The 26,441-nt window shown below is 34.9% G+C and overlaps 1 protein-coding gene across 1 annotated transcript in view; it reads left to right on the forward strand.

The window, feature by feature from the left end:
* The first annotated feature begins 330 nt into the window (after window positions 1-330).
* The window catches only part of CDH19 (cadherin 19), a 104,659-nt gene continuing 78,548 nt past the window's right edge, over window positions 331-26,441 (forward strand). Inside the window, exon 1 of the mRNA XM_025886740.2 lies at window positions 331-522. The gene's annotated coding sequence lies outside the window, so the exon portion shown is untranslated. The remainder of the gene's footprint in view (window positions 523-26,441) is intronic.

Here is a 26,441-nt window from a genome sequence, read left to right on the forward strand (position 1 = left end):
AAAAGCTCTTCTCTTTTTAGTAACTTTTGTGCCTGTTTTAAATTGATCATTTGTTTCATCAGCTAATCCCCAAGTAGAGGGAATGTCCTTTCCATTTGTAGGACTGTCTTACAGAAGTTGAATTCCCTCCTTATCACCTCAGGCCAGTAAGTATTTTCCTTTTGCTTGTTGTTAGGAAAAAGGAAAAAAAAAATGGTTCATACCACTTGCTGGAGCTGTCTGCATTTTAATCCAAGCCTATGAACGGACATCAGAGTGCCCTTATGATATTTTGCACAAAAGGCTCAGTGTTCCTGGCTGTACTCAGAGAACCCAAAATAGCATTCTGCAAGCAGTGACATACTGGTGGTGTGGTACTAAGTGCACAAGCGTCTCTAGCTCAGAGCAGAGTAGCGCATGTCCAGTTTGAGGAGAAGCCCGTGAAGAAAAATAAGAACCATCTCTCCTCCTCTTCCTCATGTGTTTATTATGAATTTTGAATTTCAATTTTTGCAGAACTCCTAGAACTTGAAGATAACACAGGTAAGGATGTGATAATTAGGCATATTTGAATTATATAAATTGTCTCTTAATGAATATAGGGCCAGAAAAGACTTGAAAAGTGCTTTGCTAGGTTGTGTTTCATAAGGGAAAAAACTTTTTCTAAAAAATTTAAAATCACAATGTGTATATTGAACTTTCTCTAAAACAAATATTTGTGAGAACAATTGGCCATCTCTACAGTTCGGACTGAGAAAAATGAAAGTTGCTCATTCCAGAACATTTAAAACGTTAAATTTCTTGGGAGGAATGTATCACTACTGTTTCTTTTTCTTCCTCTAGGATTTTGTTTTTTAATTTTTCATGTATTTATCTCTGTACTATCAGATGCTATGAACAATAAAGTCACCTTAAAGAAACAAGAAAAATATAAAGTAAATATTTTAATATAATTAATTATTTACTTCTTAGGAAATGATATTTAATATGGAGCTTTTTGTATATCTGAATAAAATTAAGTGTTTCTTTGAGGGACAATCTATTCTCAAAGTTGACCTATAGTTATTTTATTTTCTTCCTTTTTGTCAATTGTTTGGCTATCAAACTTTTTATTGACATTAAAAAAGCCTTAAAGCAAAAAAACTTAAGTAATTAGGACTATGATAATAATAATAATGAAAGTAAACAACTGGACAAATTATCAATACAGATACCTACATATTCAAACATGCACATATTAATTTGCAATAAATTATATCCATCACATGTAATAAAAAGGCTAATTCATCAAATATGAAAGACACACAAAAATATGAAAGACATAAAAGTGTAAATTACAAAAATGCAAATTGTGAAAGGTATTTAATATTGTTTCAGTTTTAATTTATTACAAGTATTTTTAATAGGGTTACTAATTTTAAAAAAATATTTCAATGTAAGTTTGGCAACGGGATTTAGTAAATCTGTAACTAGCATATAAAAACACATGAAGAGGTAGCAACAAACATATCTAAATAGAATGGCAAATGTTTTCTTTATATAAATTTACATTTTAGCTCAAGGAATTCATTTTTTGAAATAACATATCTATAGAGAAGACATTATTTATGTAAAATATTTACAAATTAAGTGGTATATATTTATATTTTAGATACATTTGCAATATCAAGTAATGTAATAATAATTTTCAGTTTGGAACTATTTAAATTTTTATATAATGTGGACATTTCTGGACACCAAATTTTGTAACCAATAAACGTATTCCCAAAAAGGAATAAACATTATAAAATTTAAAAAGCTTAAAAGTATCCAGTTTTGGGGCGCCTGGGTGGCTCAGTCATTAAGCGTCTGCCTTCGGCTCAGGTCAGGATCCCAGGGTCTTGGGATCGAGCCCCACATCGGGCTCCCTGCTCCGCGGGAAGCCTGTTTCTCCCTCTCCCACTCCCCCTGCTTGTGTTCCCTCTCTCACTGTGTCTTTCTCTCTGTCAAATAAATAAATAAAATCTTTAAAAATAATAAATAAATAAATAAATAAATAATAAAATTATTCAATTTTTACAAATAACAAGTTTATAAAATTTAGAAGTCATCTCTAAATGACTTATTCCTTTATACTTTATATGTATTTTCTGCTTTACCAAGGCTTTTTAACAATGACTGAAATGTTTCACATCATTATGTAAATTCTATCATTTTCCATTTGCAATTTTAATAATTCTTTACTTGTGACCTAATAAAATACTGAAATATTTATACTTTTATGCTTAAACCCACTCTCTCTCTCTCTCTCTCTCTCTCTCACACACACACACACACACACAAACACACACACACACATACACAGACACATAAACACATACACACACACGAACTGTAGAAGTCTTAGTGACCTAATAAAATATTGAAATATTTATACTTTTATGCTTAAACCCACTCTCTCTCTACCTCTCTCTCTCTCTCTCTCTCACACACACACACATACACAGACACAAACACATACACACACACAAACTGTAGAAGTCTTAAATGATTTTTTATCTATTCATATATTTTGTTTTGTTTTGTTTTGTTTTCCCCCTTAGAATCTTTCCAATGTACTTATCCCTGGGAACTTTTTAAAAAATTAATTTAATTAAATTATCATACATTAAGATGCTTTAAAATGATTTGCATAAATGTTTCCCAAGCATTCTTAAGAAATCCGACCCATCTTTCAGGAATTTGTCATAATAGAGATACATATAATTTGATAAATGTTAATCTATAACTAAATATAAACTGATACTGAATTTTTTGACACTCATGCTCTTAACATGTACCCTTTAAATATTGTTATATTCAAAGTTTTACAGAGTAGTATTTAACATGTTACTGAGTAGTAATAGAACAGAAATAAAGGTATCACATGATTTAAAAGGATATATTGGTCTTTTCATATACCTTTTTTTAGACTGTGATTTATTGCTACTGACCTAATGTTTGAGAACCATGATAATAAATATGAAAAAATGGAACTTTTATATTTTGTTGTCATGAGAATTCCCTCTAATATTTATGATCTTCCAATACCTGTATCTTTACTTTGGCATAACAGATTGAGGATGAAAAATAAACAAACATGAAACTTAATAACCTGACATGAATCCTTTCTTTCTAGCATTGTTTTTGACATCTCCCAGATTTGAAATGAGTTACTTTTGTTAAAAGTAACCAGAAAGACGACCAGAAAGGTGTTTGACACTTTTTAAAAAACCATACTGTTAAGAGTTTTCAACTTTCATCACCACTCACTAGAAAGAGTCCACCTAAAATGCTCTAAAACCTGCCTTTTTACAACTTACAACAAATCAATTTCTTTTTGAAATGATGCATGCCCTCTTGAAAATTCTGATATGATTCAGTAAAAGCATTTGTGTCTCACTTTAGTGAGACATTAGTAAAACAAAAATGTTTTTGTCAGAAATTCATTGTATTAATTACTCAAAAAATACAGTCAGAATCATCAAAGAATATTTTAAAATTAAAGCAAAGCATATAATTGAGACTTTGCTTTGACATAGCAAGTCAAGTTTGAAATGTTAGTATTGGACAGTGACTTATCAACATACAGGATCAGTACATCTACATTTTATAAGAACTTACATGATAAATGAACTTGCCAATTTGTAGGATAGTATATTAAAGTGGGAATAATTTTGGTGCATCAATTATGGCTCAAAATAACCCAGGTAATTTTCTCTAAGTGCAAAATTTAGAAATGTTATTTCTGTGGAAATGAGAAAATTATACATAAATCATAGAAAAGGAAAATGCCACCATTTTTTCTGTCTTTAAATTGGACTATAACTGCATTGTTTCCAGGAGTTTGCCACCTATTTTATTTTTTTAATCTCTAGTGGAGACTTTTTAAATCTCTAGTGAAGGTTCTATGACTTTTTTTTGCTAAGGAGATAGTACTATGAAAACCAGAGAAACATAAAATGTAACTAGAACATTAAAAAGATAAAGAGAAAAGGATACATATGCATCTTTCTATAAACTTTTTAATGGTATTGTTATTTGTTATTAAGGAAATACTTCATGACAATGCTTGAAATTGCTTTTGAACTAGTAAAGCAAAATATAACCATTTCCTATCATATTGGATGAAAAATAAAGGGGCTATAACATTACTTTTCAGGTGGATATAATTCTCCTCCTTCTCCTCCTTCATAATAAGGCTTTTGTTTTTGTGTCTATATAAGACATTGGTTTTTCTTTGGTTATTTTCTCTCTTTTATCCAGTGTCTGTAAAACATACCAATTCTAAAGGCATATCAGGATTTGACTCCAAATTATTGGTTAATAATAAATGGACATATGTGACAACGGAATATTACTCAGCCATCAAACACAATGAAATCCTGCTATTTACGATGAGGTGGGTGGAGCTAGAGTGTATTATGCTAAATGAAGTAAGTCAGAGAAAGACAAATACCATATGATTTCTCTCACATGTGGCATTTAAGAAACAAAAGAGATGAATGTAGAGGAAGGGGGAAAAGAAAAAGAAAAAAAGAGGGAGGCAAGCCATAGAGACTATTCACTAATAGAGAACAAACAGTGTTGATGGAGGGAGGTGGGCAGGGGATGGGATAAATGGGGATGGGTATTAGGAGGGCACTTGTGATGAGCACTGGGTGTTATTGTAAGTGATGAATCACTAAATTCTATTGCTACTCCTGAAACAAACAAACAAACAAAATTAGGGCCAAATTTTGGGCCAAAACCTCTTTCCTGGGACTTTATCATACTTAAATAATCTAAAAGTAGATGAGGAAGAGTATCTAGAACAAAAGGATTATAAATGATTAATTGAGTAAAATAATATGATCTATACCACAATAAAATAATATATAGCCATTAAAAATGACTATCATAAAGACTGGTAAAAATGGGTATATGTGTTTGCATGCATACACATATGTGTGTGCCTGTATTTGTCTATGGACAGATTTCAAAAAAAAAATATATATATATATACACATGTATAGAGATATATTCATTTGATAATTTCAAGACTACACAAATTATTTGTTAAAATTCTATGCCATTTTATTATTTTCTGTCCCTTCTATTTTTTTTAATTTTTTAAAGTTTCTATTTTAATTCCACTTAGTTAACATACAGTGTTATATTAGTTTCAGGTGTATAATACAGTAATTTAACACTTCCATACATCATCCTGTGCTCCTCACAACTGCACTCCTTAATCCCCATCACCTATTTAACCCATCTACACACCCACCTCCCCTTTGGTAACCATCAGTTTGTTCTCTATAGTTAAGAATTTGTTAAAAAAAAGAAAAAAGAAAAGAATTTGTTTCTTGGTTTGCCTCTCTTTTTTTTCCCCTTTGCTGGTTTGTTTTGTTTCTTAACAGAACCACATATGAGTGAAATCAAATGTTATTTGTCTGTCTCTGACTTATTTTGCCTAGCAAAATATTCTCTAGCTCCATCCACATCATTGCAAATGGCTAAATTTCATTCTTTTTTTAAAGCTCAGTAATATTTCAGTGTGCGTGTGTGTGTTTCACACCTTCTTTATCCATCCAATAAATGGACATGGGGTATTTCCATAGTTTGGTTATTGTAGATAATCTGCTATAAACTTTGGGATGCATATATACCTTTGAATTGGTGTTTTTGTATTATTTGGGTAAATATCTAGTAGGGCAATTGATGGATTGTAGGGTTGTTCTATTTTTCATTTTTTGAGGAACCTCCATACTGTTCTCCAGAGTGGCTGTACCAGTTTGCATTCCCACAACAGTGCAAGAGGGTCTCCTTTACTCCACATCCTTGCCAACACCTGTTGTTTCTTGTGTTGTATGCCTCTTTATATAATGGATGACATACATAAAGTTACTTATATGAAATTTATATTTAAACTACTTTAAATATATGAAGCAATGTTATCAGTGTGCGTGTGTATTAAACCAATGTTTAAAACACACAGCTCTTAAATCATAAGTATAATTTTATGAGATTATGTGACTGCTAGAAACTCATACAGGAATTTAGTAAAGTGGCAGGATATAAAATCAATGCATAGAAATCAGTGGCATTCCTCTACACAAACAACAAGATAGAAGAAAAAAAAAATTAAGGAGTTGATCCCATTTACAACTGCACCCAAAACCATAAGATACCTAGGAATAAATCTAACCAAAGAGGCAAAGGATCTATACTCAGAAAACTATAAAATACTCATGAAAGAAATTGAGGAAGACACAAAGAAATGGAAAACATTCCATGCTCATGGATTGGAAGAACAAATGTTGTGAAGTTGTCAATGCTACCTAGAGCAATCTACACATTCAATGCAATTCCCATCAAAATAACATCAAGTTTTCCCTAAGAAATGGAACAAATAATCCTAAAATTTGTATGGAACCAGAAAAGACCCCGAATGGCCAGAGGAATGTTGAAAAAGAAAAAGCAAAGCTGGCAGCATCACAATTCCAGACTTCCAGCTCTATTACAAAGCTGTCATCATCAAGACAGTATGGTTATGGCACAAAAACAGACACGTAGATCAATGGAACAGAATAGAGAGCCCAGAAATGGACCCTCAACTCTAGGGTCAACTAATCTTCGACAAAGCAGGAAAGAATGTCCAATGGAAAAATGACAGTCTCTTCAACAAATGGTGCTGGGAAAATTGGACAGCCACATGCAGAAGAATGAAACTGGACCATTTCCTTACACCACACACAAAAGTAGACTCCAAATGGTTGAAAGACCTCAATGTGAGACAGGAGTCCATCAAAATCCTAAAGGAGAACTCAGGCAGCAACCTCTTCGACCTCGGCTGCAGCCACTTCTTCCTAGAAACATCCCCAAAGGCAAGGGAAGCAAGGGCAAAAATGAACTATTGGGACTTCATCAAGATAAAAAGCTTTCGCACAGGAAAAGAAACAGTCCACAAAACCAAAAGACAACCGACAGAATGGGAGAAGATATTTGCAAATGACATATCAGATAAAGGCCTAGTATCCAAAATCTATAAAGATCTTATCAAACTCAACACCCAAAGAACAAATAATCCAATCCAGAAATGGGCAGAAGACATGAAGAGACATTTTTCCAAAGAAGACATCCAAATGGCCAACAGACACATGAAAAAGTGCTTAACATCACTCGGCATCAGGGAAATCTAAATCAAGGCCTCAATGAGATACCACCTCACACCCATCAGAATGGTTAAAATTAACAAGTCAGGAAGCAACAGAGGTTGGCAGGGATGTGGAGAAAGGGGAATCCTCCTACACTGTTTTTGGGAATGCAAGCTGGTGCAGCCACTCTGGAAAACAGTATGAAGGTTCCTCAAAAAGTTGATAATAGGGCTACCATATGATCCAGCAATGGCACTGCTGGGTATTTACCCCAAAGATACAAATGTAGGGATCCGAAGGGGTATGCGCACCCCGATGTTTATAGCAGCAATGTCCACAATAGCCAAACTGTGGAAATAGCCAAGATGTCCATCGACAGATTAATGGATAAAGAAGACATGGTGTATATATATATATATATATACACACACACACACACACACACACACACACACACACACACACACACACACACAATGGAATATTATGCAGCCATCAAAAGGAATGAAATCTTGCCATTTGCAACAACGTGGGTGGAACTGGAGGGTGTTATGCTGAGCGAAGTAAGTCAATCAGAGAGAGACATGTATCATATGCCCTCACTGATATGAGGAATTCCTAATCTCAGGAAACAAACTGAGGGTTGCTGGAGTGGTGTGGTTGCGAGGGATTGGGTGGCTGGGTGATAGACGTTGGGGAGAGTTTGAGCTATGGTGAGCGCTGTGAATTGTGCAAGACTGTTGAATCACATATCTCTACCTCTGAAACAATGCAATATATTTTATGAAAAAAAAAAGAATAAGAAGATAGCAGGAGGGGAAGAATGAAGGGGAGAAATCGGGGTGGGGGGAGATGAACCATGAGAGACGATGGACTCTGAAAAACAAACTGAAGGTTCTAGAGGGGAGGGGGTTGGTAGATCGGTTATCCTGGTGATGGGTATTAAAGAGGGCACGTTCTGCATGGAGCACTGGGTATTGATCATGGATAATGAATCATGGAACACGACATCAAAAACTAATGATGTAAGGTATTGTGATTAACATAACAATATTTTTTTTTAAAAAGATAATGGTTTCTCTGTGGGACGTGGACTTTGAAATGCCTCTTGGAAAGTAGGTCTATAGATAAGAAAGAGATAAATATGGACTGCTGAGAATCCTTTGTGATGCTTTGGTATATAGACATTAACTGAAGCCATAAAATCTGCAGATATTACCGCACATATAGAATGAGCAAAGCATTTCTGAAGAATGGCACTCTAGTATTTAAGGAAGAGAACAATAAAATGAAATAGAGGTTTTGAGGTGAAGGAGGAACTTGAAAGTATGTAGAGCTTTGCAAGCCAAAAAAGAGAGAATTTTTAAAAAGGGAATTGCAATTATGATGAAGGCAACAATGTGCTATGCAACTGTAAAGTTAATTTCAAAAAAGAAAGAAAAGAATTTATTGAATTTCATTAAAGAAATAAAGGGTATCCCTCTTGACATGGATGGATTGGTTGCATTGTAGTATTGGGGGGGAAAAGCCAGATTGCATTTTTCCTTAGATTGGATGAGAAAAATGTGGAGAAAGTGAATGGACATTTATTCCATTTCTCTGAGATTTATTTTTTTTATGTTGTGCCTTTTGAATTAATCCCCTAATAATCTTTTTTATCCTATTTTCTATACCCATGCCTTGTTTTTCTACTTTCTTAAAGATTTTTCTCCAAATTTATCTTTCAAAATTTCCTCCCCCACACACCTTTAAAAAATAGCCAGGAATTACAATTCCTATTCTCTAAATACTCTTATTAAAAGCTTGCTATGCTTGTTTCACTGGGGAAGTATCTTCTTTTATTTATTTAAGGAGCTTTTGGTCTTCTTCCTTTCTTCTGTTGTTGTTGTTGTTGTTGGTCTCTACCACTCCTGGCATTTGTTTTTGCTTCTTTTAAGTTATATTTTTATGCTTTGTATTTGTTTTGGACTTTTTCTTTCAACTGCCATCTTTCCCCAAGAGGAACCTCATGTATATATAAGAATAAGGAAAATAAAAATTGTTTGGGAAATGTTTTTGTATGAGTGGGGAATGGAGACTGAATACTGTCAGAATTCATTAGATATTTTTCTGGCAATGACCAAGGTGATTGATTTAGAGATCCCAAAATATTACAGATTTCTCTTGAGGATACATATTTCCCTATTAAAGAAAGTTGATAGGTAGACAAGTAGGTAGAGAGAGAGAGAAGGAGACTTCACCTTACAAGTTGATAAAAAGCAACTTTTCTATATTTAGATGTGACAATGGACCTATACATTAATGGTTTTATCATTTTGATATCTCTGAAGTATCTTAGGTCCTGTGACTACTTATACACATTTCTACTCCTGTCTCCTACCAGATCCTGACATTTCATATAATAGAAACTGTACACATTAGCCTTGGGTGTTTTAACCTGAAATCATTTGTAATCTTTGAAATATTTCCCATTCCCAATTGCCTTGAGTTGGAAAGAGCTCTTTCCTGAATGATTTAAACAGTATGCATATTGACAGTTACTCCTTTTATTTTTATTCTTGTAGCAACGGGGGACTTACTAGTAATTCTCTTCTGTACTTTAGGAAGAGATTAATTAGAATTTTCCAACGAAATCTGGGATTAGAAATATTTAAATAAATTCCATGTTTTTATGATATGATAACTACCTTTACTGAATATTTGATATGCTTCAGGTCCAGCTTGTTATCTTTATGTGACTTATCACAGCACACCTAGAAGTTAGGTATGTTATCTCATTTTGCAGTTGGAGAGACTCAATCTGAGAGTGTTTAAGTACTTTGACTAGTGTGTTGCAGCTATAATATTATAGAGGCACAAATCTTTACATTGTATACAGATTCTTCTTAATGGTCAGCATTAATTTAATATTAATATTAAATGAAGATTTAACTAAGTAATATAATTAAGAAAAAGAACCAGATAGATATTATACAGTTCATTTGACTTAATTCCTATTCTCAATCTGTATTACTTATAAGAACCATCTATTGTAGGTATAATGTGGCAACTAGAAAGTTACTATTCCAGGATCAGGACATAAAGTACAAGTCTATCTGACAACCCATGCAAACTGTTCTCTTGAAGAGAGATAAAAGCGGGTTAAGGTGAGAGATATGGACTTGAAATATTCAAAATGACCATGTTGTGCTCCTCCATCTTTCAGAGCATTCTCCAGATAAGTGAATCCCTTGTAGTCTCCTGTAGGTAACACAGAGTGTGCCTAAGACCATCAGCTGAGCTGTGGCAAAATATGAAAAATTCTATTTTTACTGATATTTTACCTCATACTCTTGTATTTCAATTTTGAGTATGTTTTTTATGAAATATCTTTATGATGGTAAAAGTTGTAGAAGTAAATGATTAGTATATATACATATTACAATATTGGAGTTCACCCTAAGCATTTTTTTTCATAGGAGAATAAATATGAAAATTTGGACACCACTGCTCTAGAAATAAACCCTGGCCAGCATCTACCCATATATTTCTTTTCCAAAGTGGCATCCATATTCTGGAAAATGGTTCCTTCAAGGGTAAGGGCACCAGCTCTGGAGGAAGTAATCTGCTTGGATTTAATTCCAACCTGACAAATTATTACATAGCTAATGTAACTTCTGTGTGCTCACTGTCTACATTTATGAAATATCAATAATAATGGAGCATATACCATAGAACTGTTTTAAGATAAATCAGTTAAACAATGGCATACTCTTTGTATAGTGATAATCATGAAGTAAGCTCCCAATATATGTTACACATGATGGTTGTGGTGGTGGTGTTAATTATCCTTGGACTATTTGCCTTAGAATCACCTTGGAGCTTGTAAAATCATGTAAATGGTGAAGCAAAATCTGTGGAGTATGGAATCTACATTTTACTTAGCTTTTAAGTTAATTCTTTTTTTGTAATTTTATTTTATTATGTTATGTTAATCACCATACATTACATCATTAGTTTTTGATGTAGTATTCCATGATTCATTGTTTGTGTATAATACCCAGTGCTCCATTCAGTACGTGCCCTATTTAATACCCATCACCAAGATAACCCATCCCCCCAACCCCTCCCCTCTAGAACCCTCAGTTTGTTTCTCAGAGTCGATACTCTCTCATGGTTCGTCTCCCCCTCCGACTCCCCCCGCTTCAGTTTTCCCTTCCTACAATCTTCTTTTTTTTTTTGACATATAATGTATTATTTGTTTCAGAGGTACAGATCGATGATTCAACAGTCCTACACAATTCACAGCACTCACCATAGCACATACCCTCCCCAATGTCTATCACCCAGCCACACCATCCCCCAGCAACACTCAGTTTGTTTCCGGAGATTAAGATTCCTCATATCGGTGAGATGATATGATACATGTCTTTCTCTGATTGACTTATTTTGCTCAGGATAATACCCTCCAGTTCCACCCACGTCGTTGCAAATGGCAAGATTTCATTCCTTTTCATGGCTGCGTAACACTCCATTGTATATATATATACCACTTCTTCTTTACCCATTCATCTGTCGATGGACATCTTGGCTCTTTCCACAGTTTGGCTGTTGTGGACATTCCTGCTATAAACATTGGAGTGCATGTACCCCTTTGGATCCCTACATTTGTATCTTTGGGGTAAATACCCAGTAGTGCAATTGCTGGGTCATATGGCAGCTCTATTTTCAGGTTTGAGGAACCTCCATACTGTTTTCCAGAGTGGCTGCACCAGCTTGCATTCCCACCAACAGTGTAGGAGGGTTCCCCTTTCTCCGCATCCCCGCCAACATCTGTCGTTTCCTGACTTGTTAATTTTAGCCATTCTGACTGGTGTGAGGTAGTATCTCATTGAGGTTTTGATTTGGATTTCCCTGATGCTGAGCGATGTTGAGCACTTTTTCATGTGTCTGTTGGTCTTTTGAATGTCTTCTTTGGAAATGTCTGTTCATGTCTTCCGCCCATTTCTTGATTGGATCATTTGTTTTTTGGTTATTGAGTTTGATAAGTTCTTTTTAGAATTTGGATACTAGGCCTTTATCTGATATGTCATTTGCATATATCTTCTCCCGTTCTGTTGGTTGTCTTTTGGTTTTGTTGACTGTATCTTTTGCTGTGTCAAAGCTTTTTATCTTGTTGAAGTCCCAATAGTTCATTTTTGCTCATGCTTCCCTTGCCTTTGGCGATGTTTCTAGGAAGAGGTTGCTGCCTGAGTTCTCCTTTAGAATTTTGATGGACTCCTGTCTCACATTGAGGTCTTTCAACCATTTGGAGTCTATTTTTGTGTGTGGTGTAAGGAAATGGTCCAGTTTTATTCTTCTGCATATAGCTGTCCAATTTTCCCAACACCATTTGTTGAAGAGACTGTCATTTTTCCATTGGACATTCTTTCCTGCTTTGTCGAAGATTAGTTGGCCATAGACTTGAGGGTCCATTTCTGGGCTCTCTATTCTGTTCCATTGATCAATGTGTCTTTTTTTTTTTTTTTTTGTCAGTACCCTACTGTCTTGATGATCACAGCTTTGTAATATAGCTGGAAGTCTGGAATTGTGATGCCACCAGCTTTGCTTTTCTTTTTCAACATTCCTCTGGCCATTCGGGGTCTTTTCTGGTTCCATACAAATTTTAGGATTATTTGTTCCATTTCTTTGAGAAAACTTGATGGTATTTTGATGGGGATTGCTTTGAATGTGGAGATTGCTCTAGGTAGCATTGCCATCTTCACAATATTTGTTCTTCCAATCCATGAGCATGGAATGTTTTTCCATTTCTTTGTGTCTTCTTCAATTTCTTTCATGAATATTTTATAGTTTTCTGAGTACAGATCCTTTGCCTCTTTGGTTAGACTTATTCCTAGGTATCTTATGGTTTGGGGTGCAGTTGTAAATGGGATCAACTCAATTTCTCTTTCTTCTGTCTTGGTGGTGGTGTATAGGAATGCCACTGATTTCTGTGCATTGATTTTATATCCTGCCACTTTACTAAATTGCTGTATGAGTTCTAGCAGTTTTGGGGTGGAGTCTTTTGGGTTTTCCACATAAAGTATCATATCATCTGCAAAGAGTAAGAGTTCGACTTCTTCTTTGCCGATTAGGATAACTTTTATTTCTTTTGTTGTCTGATTTCTGTGGCTAATACTTCTAGTACTTTGTTGAATAGCAGTGGTGATAGTGGACATCCCTGCCATGTTCCTGACCTTAGGGGGAAAGCTCTCAGATTTTCCCCACTGAGAATGATATTCGCTGTAGGTTTTTCATAGATGGCTTTTATGATATTGAGGTATGTACCCTCTAACCCTATACTCTGAAGAGTTTTGATCAAGAAAGGATGCTGTACTTTGTCAAATACTTTTTCTGCATCTATTGAGAGGATCATATGGTTCTTGTTCTTTCTTTTATTAATGTATTGTATCACATTGATTGATTTGTAGATGTTGAACCACCTTGCAGTCCAGGAATAAACCCCACTTGGTCATGGTGAATAATCCTTTCAATGTACTATTGGATCCAGTTGGTTAGTATTTTGGTGAGAATTTTTGCGTCCATGTTCATCAGGGATGTTGGTCTGTAATTCTCCGTTTTGATGGGGTCTTTGTCTGGTTTGGGGATCAAGGTAATGGTGGCCTCATAAAACAAGTTTGGAAGTTTTCCTTCCATTTCTGTGTTTTTGGAACTGTTTCAAAAGAATAGGGATTAATTCTTCTTTAAATGTTTGGTAGAATCCCCTGTGAAGTCATCTGGCCCTGGGCTCTTGTTTGTTGGGATGTTGGGAGATTTTTGATGACTGCTTCCATTTCCTTAGTGGTTATCAGTCTGTTCAGGTTTCTATTTCTTCCTGGTTCAGTTTTGGTAGTCGATGTATTTCTAGGAATGCATCCATTTCTTCCAGATTATCTAATTTGCTGGCATAGAGTTGCTCATAATATGTCCTTATAATTGTTTGTATTTCTTTGGTGTTGGTTGTGATCTCTCTCTTTCATTCATGATTTTATTTATTTGGGTCCTTTCTCTTTTCTTTTTGATAAGTCTGCCAGGGGTTTATCAATCTTATTAATTCTTTAAAAGAACCAGCTCCTAGTTTCGTTGATCTGTTCTACTGTGCTTTTGGTTTCTATTTCATTGATTCTGCCCTTGTAATCCAGTAGTTGTTTATCTCTCTTTTTCTCAGCTTCTTTATTTTCCAGCATTTGGTCTTCTATATCACTGATTCTCTCTTCTGCCTCATTTATCCTAGCAGTTAGAGCCTCCATTTTTTATTGCACCTCATTAATAGCCTTTTTGTTTTCGACTTACTTAGATTTAATTCTTTTATTTCTCCAGAGAGGGTTTCTCTAATCATGTCCATGCTTTTTTCAAACCCAGCTAGAATCTTTAAAATCGTCATTCTGAACTCTAGTTCTTACATCTTACTAATGTCTGTATTGATTATGTCCCTGGCAGTCGGTACTGCCTCTTGTTCTTTTTTTTTGTGGTGATTTTTTTCTGTCTTGTCATTCTGTCCAGAGGAGAATAAATGAATGAGAGAACAAAATGCTAACAGGGTAACAACGACCCCAGAAAAATATACACTAAACAAATCAGAAGAGCCCTGAAACCGGGGGAAAAGAAAGGGAAAGAAAGAAGAAAAAGAAAATAGAATATGATCAAATATGATCAGGCTGGTGCATAGATCAGTGCCGCACACTAGATTTTGTGCATATTTTTGTCTGTTAGAAGAAAGTGCCTCCTAAAATTTTATTTATTTAGTTATTTGTTTAAAGATTTTATTTATTTATCTGATACAGAGTGCAAGAGAGCACAAGCAGGGGGAATAGTAGAGAGAGAGGGAGAAGCAGGCTCCCCGCCATGCAGGGAGCCCGATGCGGGCCTCAGTCCCAGGAATCAGGGATCATGACCTGAGCCAAAGGCAGACACTTAACCATCTGAGCCACCCAGGCACCCTCCAAAATTTTAAAGAAAGAAAAACTTATATATGTACAAAAATAAGGGTAAATACAATGAAGGGATGGAATATGACTTTAATGATGAAAATTATAAAAGATTTTATAAAAGGAATTGATAAGATAAGAAGTTCGTTGTAAAAAGAAAGAAGAGGATTTAAAAAAAAGGGAGAGAATGTGATCAGTCGGGAGACTAGAACAAAGCCATATGCTAGGATTTAGGGTATATTTTTGTCTGTTAGAAGACACTGTATCCCAAAATTTTAAGAGAGAACAACGTATATATATACCAAAAATAAGGTATATATATTCCGGAGGTGGAATTGCCCCACCCTTGCTGGGGGCCAGGCTAAGAAATCTGCTCAGGTTTGCTCTCGTATGTTTTGTTCCCTGCAAGCTCTCGGTACAGCTTTGAAGGACGAGAGTGAAAATGGCGGCCTCCCAATCTCCACCCGAGTAGCTGAGAACTCGGGGCCCCGCTCCTCAGTGCGCCCCCAGAGAAAAGCAGTCAGTCACTCCCGTGTCCCCCGTCTCCGGCCGCACTCCGTGCTCACCCGGCCTGTGACCGAGCGTTGCTATCTCTGGCACCCGGCCCCGTGTGGAGTCTCCAAACCCAGCAGATCCCTGTGGTGCACTCCCACGCCGCTCCTCCCGGGGGAGGAAGGGGAGTCTCCCCAGATCTGCCCCTTGTTGGGTCCCTGCTGGAGGAGCAGTGGCCCGACTGGGCCGCGGATCACAGTTTATGGGAACCCCGAGCTGAGAGCCCGCGCCTCGGCTCTGTCTCTGCAGCCGGCTTCCCCGCTCCGATACCTGGGAGCTCTGCCGCACTCAGGGACCCCCGGTCTTTCTGTGACCCCGAGGGTCCTGAGACCACACTGTCCTGCGAGGGTTTCACCCCCGCTTAGCCACTGCAGCGACGTCCCTCAGCGGAGCCAACTTATAAAAGTTTCGATTTTGTGCTCTGTTGTTCCATCACTTGCCAATAGCGGCTGACGGAGGCCCCCTTCCCCACCATCTATCCTGCCGAATATCCCACGGATTCACTTCTCCGCACGTCCTATCTTCCAGAAAGTGGTCACTTTTCTGTTCAGAGAGTTGCTGCTATTCTTTTCTTCAATCTCCCGTTGAGTTTGTAGATGTTCAGAATGGTTTGATCCCTATCTAGCTGAATTTCTGGGACCAGACGAAATTTAGGTCTCCTACTCCTCTGCCATCTTGCTGTGAGAGCTCTTTTCAGTTAATTCTAATGTGAATAAGGTGAGTAAGTCATTTCCTAGAAATTGAGGGACTGAATCAACCAAGTTATTTTTTACTTTACACTTAGGTATAGAACAAGGGATTCTCTTCATGCATAATAAAAATTTTAAAGTAGAAAAATATAACCACCTCCAGCAAAAATAATAGTTTTGTCATGTTTTAAAATAATAATTATTACTACAATTGTCAAATAAAGTGTTTTTGCATAGTGGCTAAAATGCTTTAATATTTTAACCAGTTCATATGAATCGAGTACTATGTGATTCTGTGATACTATATTATAAATGTTTTAAATTTTGCATTGATTCTACACACACACACACACACACACACACACACACACACACAAAATAGACTGTATGACTTTAAATTCTTTTCCATTCACTAAGATTTAGGTCTTTAAAAAGTCATATTTATATTATGTCTTTTTCAGTACAAAATTATATTTTCCACACCATTTAGCAGTGGTGCTTACTAAGTATTGCTTTAGATGGTAGAATACATTTATAGCTATTACAGTTATAAAGAATATGTACTGAAAGCAATTGATAATTGGAGAAAGGAATGTTTAGATGATATATTTGACTAGATAGTATGTAGCTACTAATACAACATCAGCAAAAAAAAAATGTCAGAGTGCAACTGTGTCTTTATTTACTATAGTAAGCAGTAGCTAAAAAGATTTTCAACAAGTGAAAAGCAAAATAATATATGCATAATGGAAATTGAAGGCCAAATAAATAATTTTGTAATAAGTTCTTGGGACAGTAGAATGCATTGTTGCTAAGAAGAAAAATATTTTTCCTTTTCTTGTTTCTATGGTGATATATAAATGCAATTTATCAGATATCACTTATGTGATGAGAATAATTAACTGATAGGGTTTCATATTTATCCAAACAATGTTTTCAGGAAAAATGCTTCACTTTGTTATGATTGTGGAAATTCTCACTCTTTACATACATGATAACTGGTGATTTTGTCAGACTGCCATGATATATTTCCTGGGTCAAGAAATCTCCAAAAGTGGGGTGCCTGGGTGACTCAGTCAGTGAAGCATTTGACTCTTGATTTTGGCTGAGCTCATGATCTCAGAGTTGTGGGGTTGAGCTCCACGTCAGGCTCCGTGCTTAGTGGGGTCTTCTTGAGATTCTCTCTCCCTCTCCCTCTTCCTTTGCTCCTCCCCCCACTAACACTTTCTCTAAGATAAATAAATAAATCTTTTTTAAAAAAAGAAAGAGAAAGAAATCTCCAAACGTGTACCTTATTCATCATCCTTTGAAGTTTTTACTTTCCTAAATTTGTTTTTTTATTTTTAGCATTGAAAGTCATTACTTATTGGTCCTATACTATCTGAAAGCTATGAATTCATTAGGATTAAACTGATAATAAAGGAAATTTGTGATATATATTATATTTTCTAATTGGTGGATCAGTGGTATATCTACATGAATTATAATTTAGTCATCAACCTGTATAGAATTCGCACACACACACAGAGCATGAGCCTTGAAATAAATGAAACGTTCTTTCTACTTGTTTATTTTTTTAATTTTATTTCTTTATTTAAGAGAGAGCACGAGCAGTGGGGTAGAGGGAGAAGCAGGCTTCCCGCCGAGCAGGGAGCCAGACATGCGGCTCGATCACAACCTGAGCCGAAGGCAGACACCCAACAGACTGAGCCACCCACGCGCCCCTTTCTATTTGTTTAGACACAATTTTTGTTTGTGTGTGTAATGCAACTTTGATTACTTCCAGTCATAAAAATTAAAAATGAATCGGATTCAACTAATTATAAAGATAAAATATACTTAGGGTCAATTTAAACCAAATCTACTCTCATAAAACTTAGTATAGTGATCCAAATCATGATAATTCCTCAACTCAATTTATATATATCTAATATCCTAATGCCAAAAAAGATAGGAATGTGTAGGGATTATTTGTTATTTGGTGTTGTGAAATAAGAGAGACCTTGGGTATCGCCCACTGCATCCTGTGTGCACTTGACTTTTCAAAGTTTCCTCTACGGCACTCAACTCAAACATGTGGTTATAGGCTCTGGATTTGAAATTGGGAGTAGAAATCTACAGGACTGAACTTACAAGTGTCCACCCATAATAATTCAATTCATTTTTCCTGAACTAAATAAGTTGAATTGAATCTGTCAGGTAATTATTAGGATGTTAGGATTTAACCGTTGGGTTAGCAGGTAAGAGAAGGAAGAAATATAATTATTAGTACTATTGGAGATTTAGGTATATCTATGTTTTAATCTTCGGAATATCAACATTAAAATATAACAAAATGTTTGAAATCACAAGGAAAAATTAAACTCAGTGAGAAAGATTTTAAGTATTTGCTTTAAAATTCATGAGGGGGCTGCCTACGTGACCCAGTCAATTAAGTGTCCAACTCTTGATTTCAGTTCAGGTCATGATCTCAGGGTTATGAGATGGAGCCCTCTGTGAGCCCTGCGCTCAACCAGGAGTCAGCTTCTCTCTCTCTCTCTTTCCCTCAGCCACTCCCTGCTGCTCATGCTCTCTCTCACTAAAATAAATAAGTAAAATCTAAATAAATAAATAAATAAATAAATAAATAGTGAGCAAATGGCCAAATAATTAATTCAGTACCTAAAATTGTGGATCAAATATCCTAGAAAAATCAAGACTGGGTTGGCAGCGAAACCAAAGCTTGACATATACACAGGAAGGAATAGCTGAATTATACAGGCTATGGATATTTGTACCCTATTTAACTACCCTTAATATCTTAACTTGGAAATGGCTTAACTTGGACTGTTGTCTGGAATAATGTTTTTGAAATTAATATGCAAATGTACTTGTCCCTCGGCACATCATATTTCTCCCCAACTCTGACCCTATTCAACTTCTTGTATTCTTTCAGGTTAGGTATTTTTATCTCTTTTATTACTGTGACAAGACTTTATTCCAGTTATTATCTATAGCTGGCCTTTGTGACTCCTTTTTTCTCATTAGTTTATATAGGCTCACTTTGATCTTCTTCTCTTTTTAAATGGAGGTTAATAATTAGTATCTCACAGAATTACAAAGAAAATTAACAAGAGAAAACATGAAGTACATATTACGGCTCCAGGAATATAGTTGGGAGTTTTATTAGGGTGCTAGGCTATGTAGCCGCGTAACTACCCACTTGTCAGTAACGTCATACCACAAATATTTAATGAGAGTCATGAGGGTACAATATTGAGTTCCATACAATTGCCAGTGCTCTAAGCTTGATTGAGTGTCTACTGTCTCATAGCTAGAATATCTGATTGCCAAAAGAAGAGAGGGATAAAGGCAAGGCCTTTCACTGCACTGTTTCTGAAGTGAAAGCCATCAATTACTTATAAATGGTTAGGAAACTAATCACATAACCCTGCCAAATTGTAGGAATGATATTGATAAACAATAGTATGTCTCCCACAGGGATTAAAATATGTTATTTTTATTACTCTCTGATGTCTCCTCCCTGCCATTTCAGTTTACTAATCATCCAGAGGTTAGGGATGGATTATGAAATCCTGAAGAATTAAAGGTAAACTTTTCTTAGAGCAATGGGGTGAAAGGGAAGATATCATGATGACAATGACAATTCTGGGTGTGGAATCACCGAGTGCTCACTTAAAACCTTCGCCTGTAAGTTTTGCAAGTAGCTACCTCAGTATTTCTAAACCTACCTTTGACATTCCCTACACAATCTCTATTGAAATCCTGTTGGCCATTATGTGTTGTTAGTGCTTTTTCTGTGTTATTTATTGATCCTCTTACTTGTACTACCTCACGTTAGTCTGAGTGCTGGGATACATCAGCACCTTGAAGTGAGTGATAGTCATGGGCCCAAGGCAGTAGATCCAGAGAAGCAAAATTTCAATGTCTGGAATTGCAGATGTTTTTAAGCACTGATTATAGATTCAAAATACTTAATTAAAGGCTAACATATTAAATGCTTAAAATAAAACTGATTGAAGTAAAATATATATATATCTATAAAATTAAGTATAAAGGCAGACATGAAGGTGGGAATTAATATAACCAACAGTAGAGATATCCCAAGATATTTCAGCTGAAACAATTCAACAACCTAACATTTCCCAGCATTAATACACTTACTTTTGTGTTTAAATAGACAAGGTTTTAAATAGGTTTACACAAATATACAGTACCTTTTTTTGGAATGAATATTGAGGCAGTGTCCGTAATATAAAAAAATTAGACTTGGAGGTATAGTCTATAACCTGTCACCAACCACCCATGCTACTGCTCTAACAGTCATTATAAAGGGACTTGATAAAAGAGGAGTGTTAATACACATTTCAAAGCCTCCATTTTTTTCTTTCTATAAATACTATAACTCCTTGAATTAAGAGAGAAAAGAATCTCTAAATACTTCCCCTGTAATAATTTAACTAATCACAGCCCCAAGAACTGCATTTTACTCTGTTTCACACTGAAGTTTTATAAAATTTGCTTGCTTCACACATTTGGATCTTGATATCAAAAGTTAGACGTGCTTATATAAATGGAGAACAAACTGAGGGTTGCTGGAGGGGAGGTGGGTGGGGCACGGACTAGATGGGGGATGGGAATTAAGGAGGGCACTTGTGATGAACACCCGGTGTTATTGTAAGTGATGAATGATGAATCTCCAAATTCTAATCCTGAAACCAATACTACACTATATGTTAACTAACTGGAATTTAAACAGAAGCTTAAGAAAATAATTGATGAAGAGAAATGTTTTATTTTATTTTTAAGTAGCATTTTAGAAACCTAGAAACCTAGAAAGTTTTCCTTTTTCCCCTAAGCTTTAGAACTTCCTGACCATTGCAAATTCTTAGGCTTTTGATATATCATTTTGACCAAGCCACTCATGGTTTTCTAAAGATGGAGACATTATATTAATTTTCACCTGTTTTTCTCTATGAGAAGCTTAGTTGAGCTTAGTTTTAGCTTTCCACAAGCCTTCCAGAATACATTATATTTTTATAAGTTTTCACAGATGGAATAATTATCTTTATGTAAGCAAGAAGAGGTCACAGAAAAGACAGTTCATAATTTGATTCAGTTACAAAATGCATAAGTGCATAGATTACAATATTTTTCATCCCTTAAATCATAATTAGTCTTCTTTGAAAACTTAATTGTTCTGAGCCACACTGGGATCATTTTCAGCCTATATATGTCCATGCAATATCACATTATTTCAAGCATGACGATATTTATTTGTCATAGTCACATAGCCAAGCTTAGAAAAAAAAAGATGACATTCAAATCATTTGAAAATACATGTAGAACACATGCATTCGGGGCCATATATCCTACACTTTTTGCAGTAGTCATTCATAAAGTCTTTTTAATATGTGTGTGTTGTTTAAGAAATAACAGTTACTGAATATTTCAAAGTTTAGAAATAAATCATTAGATTTTTCCCATGTACTTATAGGTAGCTATTTTTGTGTAGGTAAAAACACTTAAACAATACTTAATTTTTCTCAGACAATATCTAGGCATATTAACTCATTTAATCTAGATAACTCCATGGGATAGGCACTAGTGTTAAACTCATTTTCCAAATGAGATGAGTAGGTACCCAGAGGTTAAACCATTGTCAAATAATATAGCAGTGGGTGCAAGGCTGGTATAGTCATTCAGTTCTTCCTTGACCCCTCACTCCACCAAGCTGCCTGTGGAACAAATTTGTGAGATAAATTTGGGAACAAATTCCCAACAAATTTGGGAGAACAATGCCAGAGGCAGTCAGTAGTGATCTCTTGATCTTCACTATAGTACTAAATAAACTTTTCTTTCATAAAATAGTTTAATAATTTATTATGTAGTCATTTGTAGACGTATTAAATATTAACACATGTAACACACATGCGGAAAATTTTAATTTATAATTTCTTGATGCAGATACAATTTCTGTCTGCATTTGAGGACATAGTCTTTCAGGCCCTCTTTTCTGCACTTGTCAACATATTTTTTTCCTAAATTAATGGAATCATTTTCTTTGTATGTATTTTTTTCACCTAACAAAGTGTTACAGCCATATTTCTATATCATTAAATGACTTTATTTTTTTTTAAGATTTTATTTATTTATTTGACAGAGAGAGACACAGCGAGAGAGGGAACACAAGCAGGGGGAGTGGGAGAGGGAGAAGCAGGCTTCCTGCTGAGCAGGGAGTCCAATGCGGGGCTCAATCCCAGGAGCCTTGGGAATATGACCTGAGCCGAAGGCAGACGCTGAAGGACTGAGCCACCCAGGTGTCCCTCATTAAATGACTTTAGAGCACCACACTTAATGGCCAAATAACATTATGTTAATATGAATTTTGAAATTTATTTTTATTCACTTGTTTCTCTGTTAACAATGAGACCAATTTTTGCTATCTCTCCAAATGAATAGATTTAAAGTATTCAGGGAATTCCCAGTGTTTTTAAATTATGCAGTAAAACTAAAAAGCATGGGTAAATATGTGTGGGTTTACCTCCTGGAATAATGAAGTGATATTAGGATACTTCTTTAGATATTAGAAATAAAGTATTGCTTTCTTTTTCTTTTTTTTGTTTTTTGTAGGGTTTTTTTGCTTTATTTTTCTATGTTATATATTTTCACAAGAACATTAAGAAAAAGAGAATTCGCTAAAGAAAATATTTTACAGGTTTGACTGCAATCACACAAGAAAAATAAGTGAAGAAATAGCATGTGGACATGCAATGTCCAAATTAAAATCATTACTAACATGGCAAAGATATAATGAAGTCCTCTACAGATTAATTGCATTGGCAACATATAACAAAAGGTACAGTCCAAACAGTGTTTTAGGCAAATCTTCAGTACAGAGGCATGTAGTGATTTAGTTTAGAAATAATGAGAAATCACGTTCTGGTAACTTGTAGGGGTGGAAAAAAGTGGGATACCTGATTTTTTAAAGTGATATTTTGCCAATGGGTATTTCATCAACTGGAATCTGTCTCTTCTTGTTGGGGAATATTTTCACACTCAGGCTCCATATTGTCAATGCTTAGCACTGACTACAGTGCTCATTAATCCACAGTTCTCTGCACCGCTGAGAACAGAGTCCACAATAGCCAGCCCAGGGGTGAAATGGCACTTGTCCCCATCTTAGGACATCACACAAATAGTGAATAGGGAAGGTCATGCCAAAGTGGGCTTGAGAAGCTCTTGTACAGGCACTCTGACTTTATACTGTTTTAGCTGTAGCACAATGCTTTTATTTGTGCCAGTAAAAATGTAAAATATATGTTTAATGAGAGTTTATAAATGGGACAAAGAAATATGTTTTACATTCTACGTCTAGAGAAAGAGTTGGCACATGGTTTGTTACAAATTTTGGTCCAGAAATATCATTTCTTCTCACTTATGTATGCAAGCTATATCCACACACATTTCTTTCTAGATTTCCTATTAGTGGTTCTGAGACAGCCATTTAGAAGCCTTTATGTATGGTGTCACTCTATGAGGCTGCCAAGTTTCACTTGATTTTTAAAAAGATCACAAATAGGATTAAGTTTCTATATTTATCCCATCCACATTTTCCTAGCTTCAACTTTTCCTCCACACAGACACCAAATCCATCATTCTGACTTATTCTTCCCTGTTTTTGACCTCAAGAATCTTTAGAACAAGGGAGAAAGAGGTGTTCTAAAAGGAGATAATAGAAAACATTTTATTATGTCTGGTTTTAAGACTGGTCCAGACGTTCAAATGCAATTTCCATATATTTAGTTAATTTAAATAAAGTTAACTATCAGTGACAGATGCCATGCACTTTTTTAGACATCTACATGTTTTCTTTCTTCAGTAAAGCACAGTGAATACTCCATGCCCTTACGATTAGATTTCCAGTCTTACTTCCACTGGTAAATAACTATTTGCTACTGGACAGGTCACTTAAAATGTCTTAATAGAAATTTCTTCGTATGTAAATGTAATGCATTAGAGAAAATACAATTTTTAATACTAAAATTATATGATCCTATTTGAACACAATATTTTATATTTTATAATACTGTTTTTCAAATATTAATATTATTTTGTAATTTTGTGTTAACAGCAATGTCACTTAATTTGTATACATTATATATTTTGAAATATATATTTTCAAGATAGGTAATGAAATATAGTTCACTCTACATTTTATTTAATATTTATAAATATGTCTAGTTACTGGCAATGAGATTAAATCTAAACAAATTAAGATGAGACACAGTATTAGCATTTTTTTCCATATTGAAATCTTATGCAGGTTTTCATCCATACATTTACCTGACTGGAAAATATAAGCAGGATTGGAGATATAGGGCAGACATACCACTGCTTGTTTCTCTAAGGCCCATTTCAGACATACTAATTGATAGCATTTTTCCTTATTAGCCCGGACTGTGCCTGAATATTTCTCAGCCTGGCACTGCTGACAGCTTGTCAACACTCTTCAATCAGAAGTGGACCATTATTTGAAACCTTTTCCCTTTCCCTAAACGTAGGACCGTTATAGACAATTTGACATCTAGAAGAGTATAAACAAAGCCATAATATTTCATGACTCAGACATACCTACTGCTACCATTTCATTCTTGTATTTTTATATTAAGAGGTTCAAATAAAAGTGTATTCCTATCTGTTTTGTTATGATTTAGGATTGTAAAATAATGATAGTTTAACTTTTAGTTTTAAATTTAATTGTAAAATATTTCAATCATGTACTATATCTGAAAAAAAATCTAAATAAGGTAGAAAAATCACCCAGATTTAATGAATGTTATTATTTGACATATTTACTTGAGATTGTTTAGAGGGAGAAAAATGAGACATATTTCTAAACCTCAATCTTTAAACCAATTTCTCTTCCTACTAACATGGTAATTACTATAATAAATTTTGTGTATCATTTTTCTTTTCCTAGACTTACTTTACAGAATTTTTGTATGACAACAGTCTCATGTGGCATCATCTTATAATTGTGAAACACTTCGTAATTGGTATCATATAGTTCCCTCATTTGAACTTTATTTTTCTATGCATATTTTTCAAATTAACCCATTTATATCTGCCTCACAGTGGACAAATTTGCAAGTTTCTCTAGATATAAAGCAGTAAAAAAGAATAGCTGGTTATAGATTCAACTAATTTTTTTTAATTTTATTTTTTTTAAAGATTTTATTTATTTGACAGAGAGAGACACAGCGAGAGAGGAACACAAGCAGGGGGAGAGGGAGAAGCAGGCTTCCCGCAGAGCAGGGAGCCCGATGCGGGGCTCAACCCCAGGACCCTGGGATCATGACCTGAGCCGAAGGCAGACGCTTAACGACTGAGCCACCCAGGTGCCCCTAGATTCATCTAGTTTTTAAATATAGTAGATTTGGCCAAACTATTCCTCAAAATAATTGTCCAAATTTTCAATTTCATCAGCATTGTATAAGGGTTCTGTTTGGTTTTTTGTGAGTTCTCATCAATAGCTGAGATTAAAATATTTAATGATTTTTGTCCACCATATTGATTTTAAAAATACAGAATAAATTGTTATTTTTGTTGTTTTAATTTATAAGTTTTAAACACAAATGAAGAATAAAATAATAGCTATGCAAATGCTCATGACCCAATTTCAAGAATTAACTATCAAGGCTTTGCCTCAGTGGTTTTACCTGAGCTACTACTATTTCTGAAATGTTTTTAAAAAAATTCTAGACATCGTCTTATTTCCATCACCAACATGTTTCAGTATACATGATCAAAAAAATGGTTTTATTTAACCACAAAGAAACTTCTATAACTAACAAAATCCACAATGTTTTTTATCATCTCAAGATATTGAATTATCATATTGGATTTTCACCAATTCATAAAAAATGTAAATATAAAAATAGGTTTGTACAAATTAAGTTCTAGACAATATCCTTATTTTACACTTGTTCTTTTGTGTTTTAAATATCTTTTAATCTAAAACAGTATCTTCCCTAAAATCCCTCACTTTTTTCCCTAGATGAATGAAAATATAATTTAAAATTGACACAAATACATTTACCCAACATTATAATTAC

This window comes from Callorhinus ursinus, unplaced genomic scaffold, assembly GCF_003265705.2.
Source record: "Callorhinus ursinus isolate GAN/ISIS: 27379988/994484 unplaced genomic scaffold, GSC_fseal_2.0 scaffold11, whole genome shotgun sequence".
NCBI classification, from domain to species: Eukaryota; Metazoa; Chordata; class Mammalia; order Carnivora; family Otariidae; genus Callorhinus; species Callorhinus ursinus.